Source organism: Lemur catta, chromosome X (assembly GCF_020740605.2).
Source record: "Lemur catta isolate mLemCat1 chromosome X, mLemCat1.pri, whole genome shotgun sequence".
In the NCBI taxonomy this organism is placed as follows: domain Eukaryota; kingdom Metazoa; phylum Chordata; class Mammalia; order Primates; family Lemuridae; genus Lemur; species Lemur catta.
The window spans coordinates 63062905-63075611 of NC_059155.1; positions in this window are offsets into that span (position 1 = coordinate 63062905).

Genomic DNA, 12707 nt, shown 5'->3' on the forward strand with positions numbered 1-12707 from the left:
AGCATATATGGTAGGCACGCAGTAAAAACGTATTGAATAGGTCAATGAATGATACAAGCTGAAGTCATAATACCCCCACCTCTCCTATTCCTATTCCTATATTCCTGGACAATGGTGAATGTGCTCTCAAATTTTACCGCATTATCTTCACTAGAATCTGGGAGCCATCCTATATACCATCATCTCCCTCATTCCTAACATCTAAGCACTCGCCAATATTTAGCATTCCTCTTAAATATCTTGAGAATCTACCCCCTCCTCTCTCTATCCCTGCTATTACTGCTTTGTTTGGGTTCTCATCATTTTTCTTCCTGAATTCTCTAATCCTTTGCCATCACTGCAGACCATTTTCTTAAAGTGCAAACCTGACCATTTTATTCTGATTTGTAAAACCCTTCAGCAAGCTCCCTATTACTTTAAAGATAAACCTGAAATTCTTAAAACTGATCTACTAAACCTTTACAATCTGACAATCTAATCTCAGCCTTCCTCTCTTTGCCACTTTTCAATCCTACACCCTACCCCCGTCCCCTTTGGTCATCCAGAACTCATGATTCCCAAACTCTCCTTCTAGCCTTGCACGGTGTACAGATTTTCCTTGCCTAAAATGTGTTGTTTTTGTTTTTGTTTTCCTTTTTGGCAGAGACTCCTCCACCTCAACTTTTCACCCTTCAAAACATGAGAAATCTTTCCAAACTCTTATAGACAAAAATAAATTGTATTCTCTATACTCCTATGACACTCGCAAGCACCTCAATTATATGCCCCAGAGTCTTCAGTGACTTTTATTTGGATAAATTTAAAAATAATTATGCTGAGTGAAGGAAGTCGGTCAAAAAGAGTACATACTGTTTGACTCTGATCATATAAAATTCTATAAAAATGCCAACTAATCAATAATGACAGAACGCAGATCAGTTTATTCCTGGGCATTGGGGGTGAGACAGGAAAGACGGGAGAAATCATAAAGGAGCACAAGGAACTTTTGGGGATGATATTTTTACTGTGGTGATGATTTCACTGGTATATATGTTAAAACTTGAATTGTACTCCTTAAGTATTTGATATTTATTACATGTCTATTTTACCTCAATAAATGTGTTTTTAAAACACCTTCCTAGTTTTTTAACCATGTTGTTAAGGATTAATACTTTAAATTACAAAAGCTTCTTTTAAACACAATTTTTAATTCATTTTACAGACTCACTAAAGCCTATGTTCACTTGCACATGACACTCACTTGTCTGTCCATACAGGCAAAGGAATCTTGGGCCAATGCCTCACACCTCCCCCACATTCTCCCCTTCATCCTGATATAGGGGAATATGGAATTATTTTTTGTTGCTCTCATCGTCTGCTCTACAATGTCTTGTGAAGCACCACACAGGGCACTAGCCATACACAAGTGTTCATCAAAAATGCATCCGTAGACTCGGAGGTTGTATTGTCTTGGATGGAATGGTTATGCTTTCCCAGCTGATTAAAATGAACCAACTTTAGGTCAAGAGGCTAGCTTTTAAGCCCATGTACAGAAATGTGCAGTGTTTTTCAGCTACAGGTTAATGAAAATAGGTGAGAAAATGTTAATGATATGGCTGCAATTAAGACTGCAGTAAGTTCCTCAAGGAAGTATAATTTTACTGTCATTACCAGACGAAAGAAGACAGAAGCCTAGAGAGAAAGGATAAAGTGTAGGGTAGGAGCACTTCTGAGAGGAGAAAAGAACCTATGAAGTAAGTATTTAGAAATCTAGCTCACTCGTATTTACAGTAATGGAATAAAATGTAAGAACACTTAAACTAAGAATATTTTCCTTAAAATAAACATCCATCATGTTTACACCCAAGTAAAAAAGGAACAAACATATAGCAATTAAAGGCAGCACTGGAACTAGGTGGTCCCCTTAGGAAACACTAACAGCCATTGCTGCCTGGAGGAGGAAAACTCAATGTGATTAACTTCCCTTGAAGCAGCCTGAAGATTTTTGAGCACCTCCTTTGAAGATTAAAAATATAGTTTTCACGTTTTCTGCTTAAGCAGGAGCTCTTTTCCCAAACCCTGGTGGCAGTTTTTCCTTCTGTTTCTTCAGCTTCATCTTGACTGTATTTTCTATAACTGGTAGCAAGCCAAGCCAAGGGTGAGAAATGATCTCTTACCACCAAATTGTCTGGAAATTAAAGCCCACATTATCATGAATTACATTATCTAATGGCCCCCTTGCTACCCAAAATGTCCCTAGACCAGCAGTGTTAGCACCACCTGAGAGCTTCCTAGAAATGCAGTATCTCGGGCCCCACTCCAGACTTCCTTAATCAGAATCTGTATTTCAACAAAATGCCCACATAGGTTGTGTGCACATTCAATTCAAGAAGTGCTTGTCTAACCCTCATACATTCTGTATAAGATAAGGATTATTATTCCCCTTACTCATTTGAGAAAATGAGAACAGGGAGGTACAATTACTTCACAAGAATCAATAACTAACAAGTGCCAGAGTTGAGATTTTTTAAGGTAGTTCCCATAATTCGAAATATCAAGCATTTCTTCTTCCACAATGCTTTTCTCTATACGAAATGAATTCAGTAGTTATGGTAATAACTACCCCACTCCAAACTTCATCCATTTACTGATTTCTGATACCCAAACTCTTACTCTCAGACATGCATTATTTAGATTAAACATTTCCTGTTCCTTGAAATATTTTATTAATATCTGGGGAGAGTAACTTAATCCCTTAAATATTAGTGTTTAGGAGTTTAATCAGTCTGTTGCCTTTACCCATGGATAGGAGGAGCAAAGTAGTTTGAGGTCCACATTGCACTTTGGGGCGGAGGAAGGAGGAGCCCTTAATTTGGCATAGATCAGCCCTTCCAAGGACTCTGGCTGTCCTTGAAGTTTACTGTGGCTGCTGGCTTGAGTCTGTTCAATTTCTTCTGTTGTGGGCCTCTGGAAACTTTGAATTAGGCCTCTGTCCATTCTTTATGGTATTTCTAGAGGTGAGCACAGAAACTCCTGCAGAAATTTACCACTGCTACATAGACTGATGGAGAAGAAATGTGAAACAGCTCCGCTTACCAGTGCACAAGGCTGCATCATAAAAAAATATTCCAAGACTATTGTTACCAATAGTAGCTGTTTTGGGTCTCTACTATAGGTCAGAAACTATACTAGGTACTTAAATATCCCTATAATAGTCCTAAAAGTATATATTACTCAGGAAACGCAGCTGATGAGGGATGGAGAATGAAGCCTGGCTTCCATCCCAGGTCTATCTGAAACAAGAGTGTCTTTTTTTACCATAACACACTGCTATGGCATGTTTAAATTAACCTCTTACTCAACCTTCAATGCCCAGCTCAAACCCCTTCTTCACTAGGGAGCTTTCCCTGTGACCTTGGTGACATCTTCTCTCTGTAGCCCTGATTTGGCACTTTTCAAATCGTAACTTGAACTCTTGCTTATTTACATTCCTCCTGCTCCAAGTTACAATTATTAATAATTCTATGTATGCCTGTGTCCTACCTCCCTACCCAAACCTTTGAGCCCTTAAATGTTCTTTTGGGTTGCTGGCCTCGACCTCGTGGCAGGATTCAACAGTATCATTGGTTGCACTATAAACTGAGTTAGGCAAAAAGCCTGGAATCCCCTGGAAGTCAAACGTTCCCTGTTGGTTGAGCCACTGCACATCGTTTACAAGTAGCCTCCAGTAGCTGACAGGCTCCCTCCCTGAAGCAGTGGCTTACCTTGGGTAATTTTGTACCCATGTATGACTTGTTCTTGCCCTCCTTTTGTGCTGCTTTTCTTTCACCTCGCTCTCTCCCAAGAGAACATAGCTTGGATTTTCTTTACTATTGGCCATTCCTCTCTCCCCAGTATTCTTCATACTTTGGGTATTTTTTAAATTTTATTTCAGAAGATTAGAGGTACAGACATTTAGGTTACATATGTTGCCTTTGCACCACCTGAGTCAGAGCTACAAGCATGTCCATCCCCCAGACAGTGCACACTGCACCCGTTAGCTGTGAATATACCCATCCCCTCCTCCCTCCTCCCTCCTCCCACCTGTACGACACCTGATGAATGTTACTTCCATATGTTCTTTACACTGTGGATTCTAGGAGAATAAAGGAAGAGAATAGAACTTCTCGTAACTCCTCTTCCTCTCTTCATATTTGTACCTGCTCATTCTCTAACATTTGAGAATTGACTATGTCAGACATTGTTCTAAGCATTTTACAAATCTATTTAACTCTCATACAAACAACCCTATGAAATATGTGGTGTTATACCCATTATGCTGAGGATGATCCCCAAGTATAGAGAGGTAACTTGTCCATGATTATGTTAGGAAATGGGACATCCAGAATGTGAATGTAGAGTATATGCTACTCTTAATCACTTATCAAATGATGTCAGTGAGAAACACAAGTGAAATATGGCAAATACACAGGTATATAAACCAATGTGGTTATGAGTGCCATATGGATTACCTAGTAAATCGAGATCTCTATATAATTAGCCCTTGACTGAGGCCCATCTTCCTGCCTTCTGTTACAGCAAATAATACATAGAGGAGTCATTATTAGTTTGAGCTAAGCTCTAAAAAAATATAAAGTCTTAGTGAGTGTTGGTATTACTATTTTTTAATAAAGCACTTACTAGGGAAAGAATGCAACTGCCACTAATATCTTCCAAAATTCAATACACAAATGATTTTTGAATAATTCAAATGTATTATTCATATCCACTTGACCTTCTCCAATAGCAGAAATTTTTGAGAGTTAACGCTTTGCAGGTATTTGAAGAAGCTATTATGTAAATGAAAACATCATGTTCACTCAGGTATTGTAGACATTATGGTAAAAAAAAAAAAGCATAATGCATCCTTTCAAAGAGTTTACCATCTTTTGGGGGGAAAATAAGCTAGATACATGTTTCTCATTAAATAACAATGAAATTTTTAAATGGCTTTTCAAGAAGATGACAATCACAAGATATAATGCCTGATTATACCAACAGTAATTCAGAGAAGGAACATCTAATGTCAGGCTGGGATAATTGATCTAGAGAGGTTTGGTGGAGCCAGATAGATTCCAAGCTCCAGTTTGAAAGGTAAATAGAATTAAAATAAGGAACAATGAAAGAAAGGGCATGTAGGGTTGGGTAGAACTGTGTGGTACATGAAACAATCCATAATAGAAAATGTCTATGCAGAACAAACCAACATCATTATTGGCCTTAGTTTGGACTTTAGTCTTGATTTAAGTAGAGAATATCTGTGACTCAGCTTGGACTTTGTGACCCCCATTCTAAGGGGAAGCATCGAAAGATGGGATTGGGATGGTTGCCAAGTTTCTCTGTTAACAAAGTTCAGCACTGCAGAGGAAATGACAACTATTGCTGCCTGTTTGGTGGGCTCTTGTGGGTCATTGCAGGGACTAGGTTTTAGGGTATATCAGATGAACTATCAGATTTGGAGAAACACTGCCTAGCATTACCTAGTCACGTTTCACAAGGCCCCTGAAAGGTTTTGCATTTATTGATTAAAAGTCAGAAATCTGGGCAGGAAAATGCCACACAAGAACACCTTCAGTCTGCCCCACAACAAGAGTCATAGCTTGCCTCAGAAGGCAGTGAGAAATGTCCACCTTTCTTGCTAAGATATCACTGGGAGGTCTACCCAAGGGGAGACTACCTAGGAACGATTGGTTGAGTCTTTCACCCAAAGAGAAAGAGACTCTGACAATAGATGACCCTCAAATTCCCAGTGCTAAGACGTAGCTTTATAAAAGAGGATCCCATATATATTTATTCTTCCTTAGAAGCACATTGTATAATACTCAGAAGGCAACACTAAAATGGTCCTTCTCCTAAATGAATGATACATGTGATTAAATAAGTGGACTATGCCACAGGAAAGAAATTCTTTCCAAAGTTTTGGTATATGGGCTAGGCTTTTATTTTACCCAAGTAGTAGGAAGATGTCCATCCCACTCACTGCATTTAGATATCACTTCAATGAGATGTGAAATTCAATTTATGCTGAATTTTACTCTCTCTGGTTCTATTTGCAAAATAGAAACATGATTGCAAAGCATGTGCTGGAACTAATTTGCACTTATGCCTAAATTGAGTATGTTTTTTGCTTATTTTTTTTCTGATAAAAGAATTTCAGGAAATCAGTTCTAGAAAACTCTTATAATAAAAAAATCTATATGATAATTCTTCAGTTTGAACTTGTTCAATATGAGGGGGGAAGATAAGAAACATTACACACCTATTGGGAGAAGCAACTAGATTTCTGCTAGAATGTACGAGACGTCTCACATTCTCTATATTCAAGAGGAGTGGCTGTTTCCCCCATCTTAATGAATAAAAAAGAGAACCTCTCACAAGAACACATACTTTACACTTCTGACATAAAAAATGCACCTATTTGATTATAGTCTTTGGCTCATGTCTTTTGTCTCAGAAGAGAGGAAAAAAGGAAAGTAAAGTTCATATGGTCAATCTAATGTCAAGACACTGACAAACGAAGAAATTCACCCAAGAAGGCTTGCTTACAAACAATAACAAATGAGATGTTTTGTTTTGAAAATAATTTTAGATTTTCAGACTTGCAAAGATAGTACAGAGTTCCCAAATATCCTTCACCCAGCTTCCCCTAATGTCAGTGCCATACCTAGCTATTGATATTTAAAAGTTTCAACTTTTAATAAGTTTTAACTTGCCTTTTTAGATGGTCAATAGAGAGTCATAATGTTTTATAGAATACAGAATCTCTTCATTTCAGATAAATCCTAGTATAGCATAAGCTATAGATTATTAGCAAGTCACCAGCCCAGCATGGTAGCAACACATCAAAATAAATGCAGCAGGTGTGCTGCTGCTTTTTGGATGGTGAAATACCTTTGAAAAATCTAAGCCAGAAAACAAATACCTATTGAAATTTATGGCTAACATATAAAGGGTGATTTACCAAGCATTTGTTTTCAATTATTTTACTAGACCATTTTCTTCCATGGTAGAAATTTGAGGATGACAATGGGAGGAATTGTCTTAAGAGAAGTATGAAAGGAGTATAGAATGGAAGGTCAGGATGTGAAGGACAAAACTTCACTGAATGTGGTTTCTTGGCCCTGAAATATTCATTTGATCCCCTTCCTATCTCTGGAACACAATCCTTCCCTGGTAACTGGGCTGTGATGACTTTGGACTTTGCATATTGTTTCCAAAAGGGAGATAAAGGCCCTCTATCCAGGTATCATCAGGCTTGGCCTCCCTTGATGAATCTGACAGACTATGCATTGTAATCCAGGATATCAACAACTATCATGTGTTTAGTATTGATGATGGTCATGTCATTAGATAATTGCAGAGAAGGCTTGGTTGTATTGTATTTATTAATTTTCATATAGCCAGTCCCTGAATTACATCATATACATTATTGCAGGATGGTGTTGTAGTTCAAGTTTCCCCTAAGAAGAGTTTGAAGCAAGGATTTGAGTGTGGAAATGATCCCAGGAAACAGGAATAAAGAAGTGGGTATAAGACAGGGAAAGAAACCAATATAACAATGAGTTGCCAAAGTTACTGCTGTAAGTAATGAAGCTTGATACCACTGGGGTCTTCTGTGGAGCACATAAATACCTCCAAGAGTGGTGAGAGGTGCAGATCCTGTTTCAGTCTTCTACATGTGGCTATCCAATTTTCCCAACACCATTTATTGAATAGGGATTTTTTTTTCCCCCGGTGTATGTTTTTGTCCACTTTGTCAAAGATCAGATGGCCATATGAGGATGGTTTTATAACTGGGTTCTCTATTCTGATACATGGTCTACGTCTCTGTTCTTGTACCAGTACCATGCTGCTTTGGTTACTACAGCCTTTTAGTATAGCTTGAAGAGTAGTAAAGTGATGCCTCCCTATTTGTTTTTGCTTAAGATTGCTTTGGCTCTTCGGGATCTTTTTCTGGTCCCATACAAAGTGTAGAATTATTTCTTCTAGATTTGCAAACAATGGCATTGGCATTTTAATGGGGATTGTATTGCATCTGTAAATCACTTTGGGTAGTATATTTTGAGGTATATTCCACCAACGTGTGCTTTAAGAGTTCTTATAAAAGGGTGCTGAATTTTGTCAAATGCTTTCTCTGCATCACTCAAGAGGATTATATGGTCTTTGGCTTTGCATCTATTTATGTGGTGAATCACATTTATAGATTTGTGTATACTGAACCATCCTTGCAGTTCTAGGATGATGCCCACTTGATTGTGGTGGATTATTTTTTGATGAGCAGCTAAATTCAGTTTGCTAGGATTTTGTTGAGAAGTTTTACATCTATATTCATAAGGGGTATTGGTCTATGATCTTTTTTTGCTGTGTCCTTTCCTGGTTTTGGTATCCAGGTGATATTGGTTTTGTAGGAAAATGTTGGAGGATTTCTTCCTTTTCTGTTATGAAATAATTTGTGCAGTATAGATACCAGTTCCTCTTTGTAGGTCTGGTAAAAATGTGACTATGAAACCATCTGGTCCAGGCCTGGGATTTTTTTTGTTGGTAGGTTTTTTTTTTTTTTTTTTTTTTTTTTTTTTAACATCTGCTTCAATTTTGTTACTTGATATTGGTCTGTTCTGGGGTTCTATTTCTTCCTGATTGACCTTAGGGAGGTTGTATGTTTCCAAGAATTCATCTATTTCTTCAATGTTTCCAAGTTTACATCACAGAAATTTTTATAGTATTCAGAGATGGTATTTTGTATTTCTGTGGTATCAGTTGTGATATCTCCTTTTTGTTATTGATTGAGCTTATTAAGGTCCTTCTCTATTTCTGGTTAATCTAGCAAGAGGCCTGTTCACTTCATTCACCTTTTCAAAGAACCAACTTTTTGTTTCATTAATCTTCCGTATAATTCTTTTTTATCAATTTCATTTAGTTCTGCTCTGACCTTAGTTCTTTTCTGCTAGGTTTGTGATTGGTTTTCTTTTCCTTCTCCAATTCCTTGAGATGGTTCATCATTAGATTGTTGATTTATGATCTTTGTTTTTTGGATGTAGGCATTTACAGCTTCAAATTTTCCTCTTTTGACTGCTTTTTCTCAATCCCACAGATTTAGATAACTTGTGTCCCCTTTGTCATTTAGTTTGAAGAATTAATTGACCATAGATAACAGATCTAAACCTAAGATGTGAAACAATAAGAATTCTAGAAGAAAATGTTGGAAATACTCTTATAGATATCGGCCTAGGAAAAGAATTTATGAAGAAGACCCCAAAGACAATCACAGCAACAACAAAAATAAATAAATGGGACCTGATCAAATTAAAAAGCTTCTGCACAGCCAAGGAAACAAACAATAGAGTGAACAGACAACCTACAGAATGGGAGAAAATATTTGCATGCTATACACTTAATAAAGAGCTAATAACCAGAATCTACAAAGAATTCAAGCAAATCAGCAGGAAAACATCAAACAACCACATTAAAAAGTGGGCAAAAGACATGAACAGAACCTTTTCAAAAGAAGATAGACTCATGGCTAATAAACATATGAAAAAATGTTCAATGTCTCTAATCAGCAGGAAAGTGCAAATTAAAACTACAGTGAGATATCACCTAACTCCAGTGAGAATGGCTTTGATCAAAAAGTCCCAAACAAATGGTTAGAGTGGTTGCCAAGAGAAAGGAACACTTAGACGCTGTTGGTGGGACTGCAAGCTAGTTAAACTAGTTCCTTGTATGGAAAGCAATATGGCGATACCTCAAACAACTAAACCATTTGATCCAGCAATCCCACTGCTGGGTATTTACCCAAAGGAAAAACATTTCATAAAAAAGACCCTTGCACTTAAATGTTTATAGCAGCACAATGCACAATCACAAGCAAAGATGTGGAAACAACCCAAGTGCCCATCAATACATGAATGGATTAATAAAATGTGGCATATGTCTACCATGGAGTATTATTCAGCCACAGAAAAGAAATGGTAAGATAATATCTTTTGTAACAACCTGGATGGAACTGGAGACCATCCTCCCAAGTGAAGTATCATAAGAATGGAAAAACAAACACTACATGTACACCCTATTAAATTGGAACTAAATGATCAACCCTCATGTGCACATATGGTGGTAAAATTCAGTAGAAATCAAGCATGTGGGAAAGAGGAGGAGAGGATGGGTAAATTCACACCTAACGTGTACAATGCACACTATCTTGGTGATTGGACACACTTTGACTCAAACTGTACAAAAGTAATTCATGTAAGCAAAACGTTTGTACTCCTATAATCTGAAATTAAAAAACTGAAAAATGTAAAACTCCTGTATTTGAAACTACAAAAAAAAAAAAAAAAAACCTCTAAGAATTGCCATGTATGTTTGTAAAGGTTGCCCCCTGGGTGTTGACTCTTCTGCACTAATGGGCCACATGGGCACCTATAGGCCAGAAAATACCCTAAGAAAAACCAGGAAGGTGTGTATTGTGCATCTCGGGTGGGGCACTATCAACACAGCTGTGACTGGGTTTGTATAGAACTGTCCATCTGATTCAGCTGGGGCTGAAATCAGGTGGGCTGAGAGGCTATGATGAAGATATCAAATATGTCTGTGACAAAACTCTAGCCTAAAAGTGTTTAAAAACCAAGGCCTTCTAGGGATCCCGGCCATAAGGAGCATGGAGGAGAGCATAGGACTTAGTTTGAGCCTCTCAGATGAGGAAATGCTATTTCTCAGAACCTTTGATTTTTGGATAAAAATCTTGTCAGTTGTTAAAAGAGAATTCAATAGGCATTGTTTTGGACAGCTATGCTCTGAATATTTTCATTTGAGGAGCAAATGGAAAACCCCTGTGGTTAAAATAACAGTGGATAGAAATTCAAAGATTTCTTTTTCTGATGAAATCCTATTCATCATGTACAGTAATGAAGTTCTGAATGCCGAAAGACAGAAATGGATTGGAGTTCATGCTTTTGCTCTTCTATTACCAATAGCCATTTCTCTCATTCTCCCCTTCTACCTTCCCCCTGAATTTTGCATTTTTGATGACTTTTTGATTACTCTTTTAAGATGACCAGGTAACTAAGTCTTTTGCTACTTACAGGACCTTCCAAGACAAACTAAAAAATAAAAAAAGTGGTGGCCCTTAGTAAGGTGATAAGTAGAGTCTTAATCGGGAAAATCTTCAATCCTGATCACAGTTTGAATAAAGGTAAATAGTTGCCAGGTTTTGGTCCATTAATAAATAGGCGGCCAGGTAGAAATTTCTAGAGTATCAGAAAAAAAAAAAAGTACAGCTCTAGGGTGAAGCAAGCATTACATCTACAGAAGTCCAAGAGCTGCCCAAGTGTACCAGAGGCAGGTGATAACCAAAACCAATCCACCAACCAGGAAGCTCCCAATTCAAGTAGCATTATATTTGGCCTCTAGGGAAGACTGTCTTCTCTAGCACTTTGCTTAGCCTTCTCCTGGGGTTACCTTCTTACAAACAGGGACAGTTTCTAGCTGAGCCTCAGACACAACTGTGGGCCTACTCGTTTCTCTCTCCAAAAATGATTCACTATCCAGTTTGTGTGAATCTAATTCCTGTCTAAAGGAACACATGGTATTCTTAAACAATATAAAGATGTGTTAAAATTTTACATACATGCATTTGGAGTTTTCATTTTTTGAGTAGTAATGGATAAAATTAACATGCATTCTATTGGCTATTTTCATTAAAGTTCAAAACAGCACTATTTTCTCATCCACTCCTACCTCTCCTCAGGATTATCTCTTTAATACCTAGTTTTTCACTAATAAAATACATTAAATAGTATAGTATTCTCAGGGGCTATCTAGAAAGCTCAAGCATACAAATAAAAACCTACAATCGCCAGTTTTGTCTGTGATACACCTTAAAGTAGAGGTGTTAATTGAAGGCTTCAATTAGTACTATAACTAGTTGCTCCCTTATTTCAGGGCAAAGACCCACAGACATGTATTCCTTGGAAAGACCCTGTCTGGGTGGGTGCAACCACTAGCTTTACTCATTACGTGCACCTAAAAGACAAGTATGAACAATGAATAAACAATTTTAATCCCAAACCTGATAACCTAGGGTACACTGCTGCTGAAAATTAGAATCACGGCCTCTGGAAATCAAAAGAAACTAAAACTTGACTCTAAATGAATCTAACCTAGTTAATTACATAAACTTAGTAGGCTGAACCTAGAATTTTATATATGAGCAAGAGAAGATGTAATATCAGGCAAAAAAAAAAACAAAAAAAAAAAAACCTAAGGGAATTCTACAATAGGGAATCTTAATGATCCTGAGCAAAAAGTGAGTTATTTTAGTTCCCTGCAAAATATTTCTCTTCGAAAAAAACAACCTATGCAAATAATTTAATTCCCTGCTATAGAAACTGCTTCTACAGATCCCTCATATGGTGGGATCAGTAAAGACTGTGGGATTTGCCTTTTTAGCCATTTCTCCTTGTTCACATGGGCAGAAGGGATGTGAGATGAAAGTAATACTGCTTAAGAAGTAGAATTCCCTCTTCACCCCTCTTTGATGGCCCACTTAGAGAATAATCAATTCATCTGTTTGAACAAGGACATGTTATCGATAGTTTGGCTTCTTGATGTAAGTAGAGAATATAACATTGCTTGATTCGTTAAAATGTAGTGTTAGTGGCATAGAAAGATAGACAAAAAGAATGACAGGT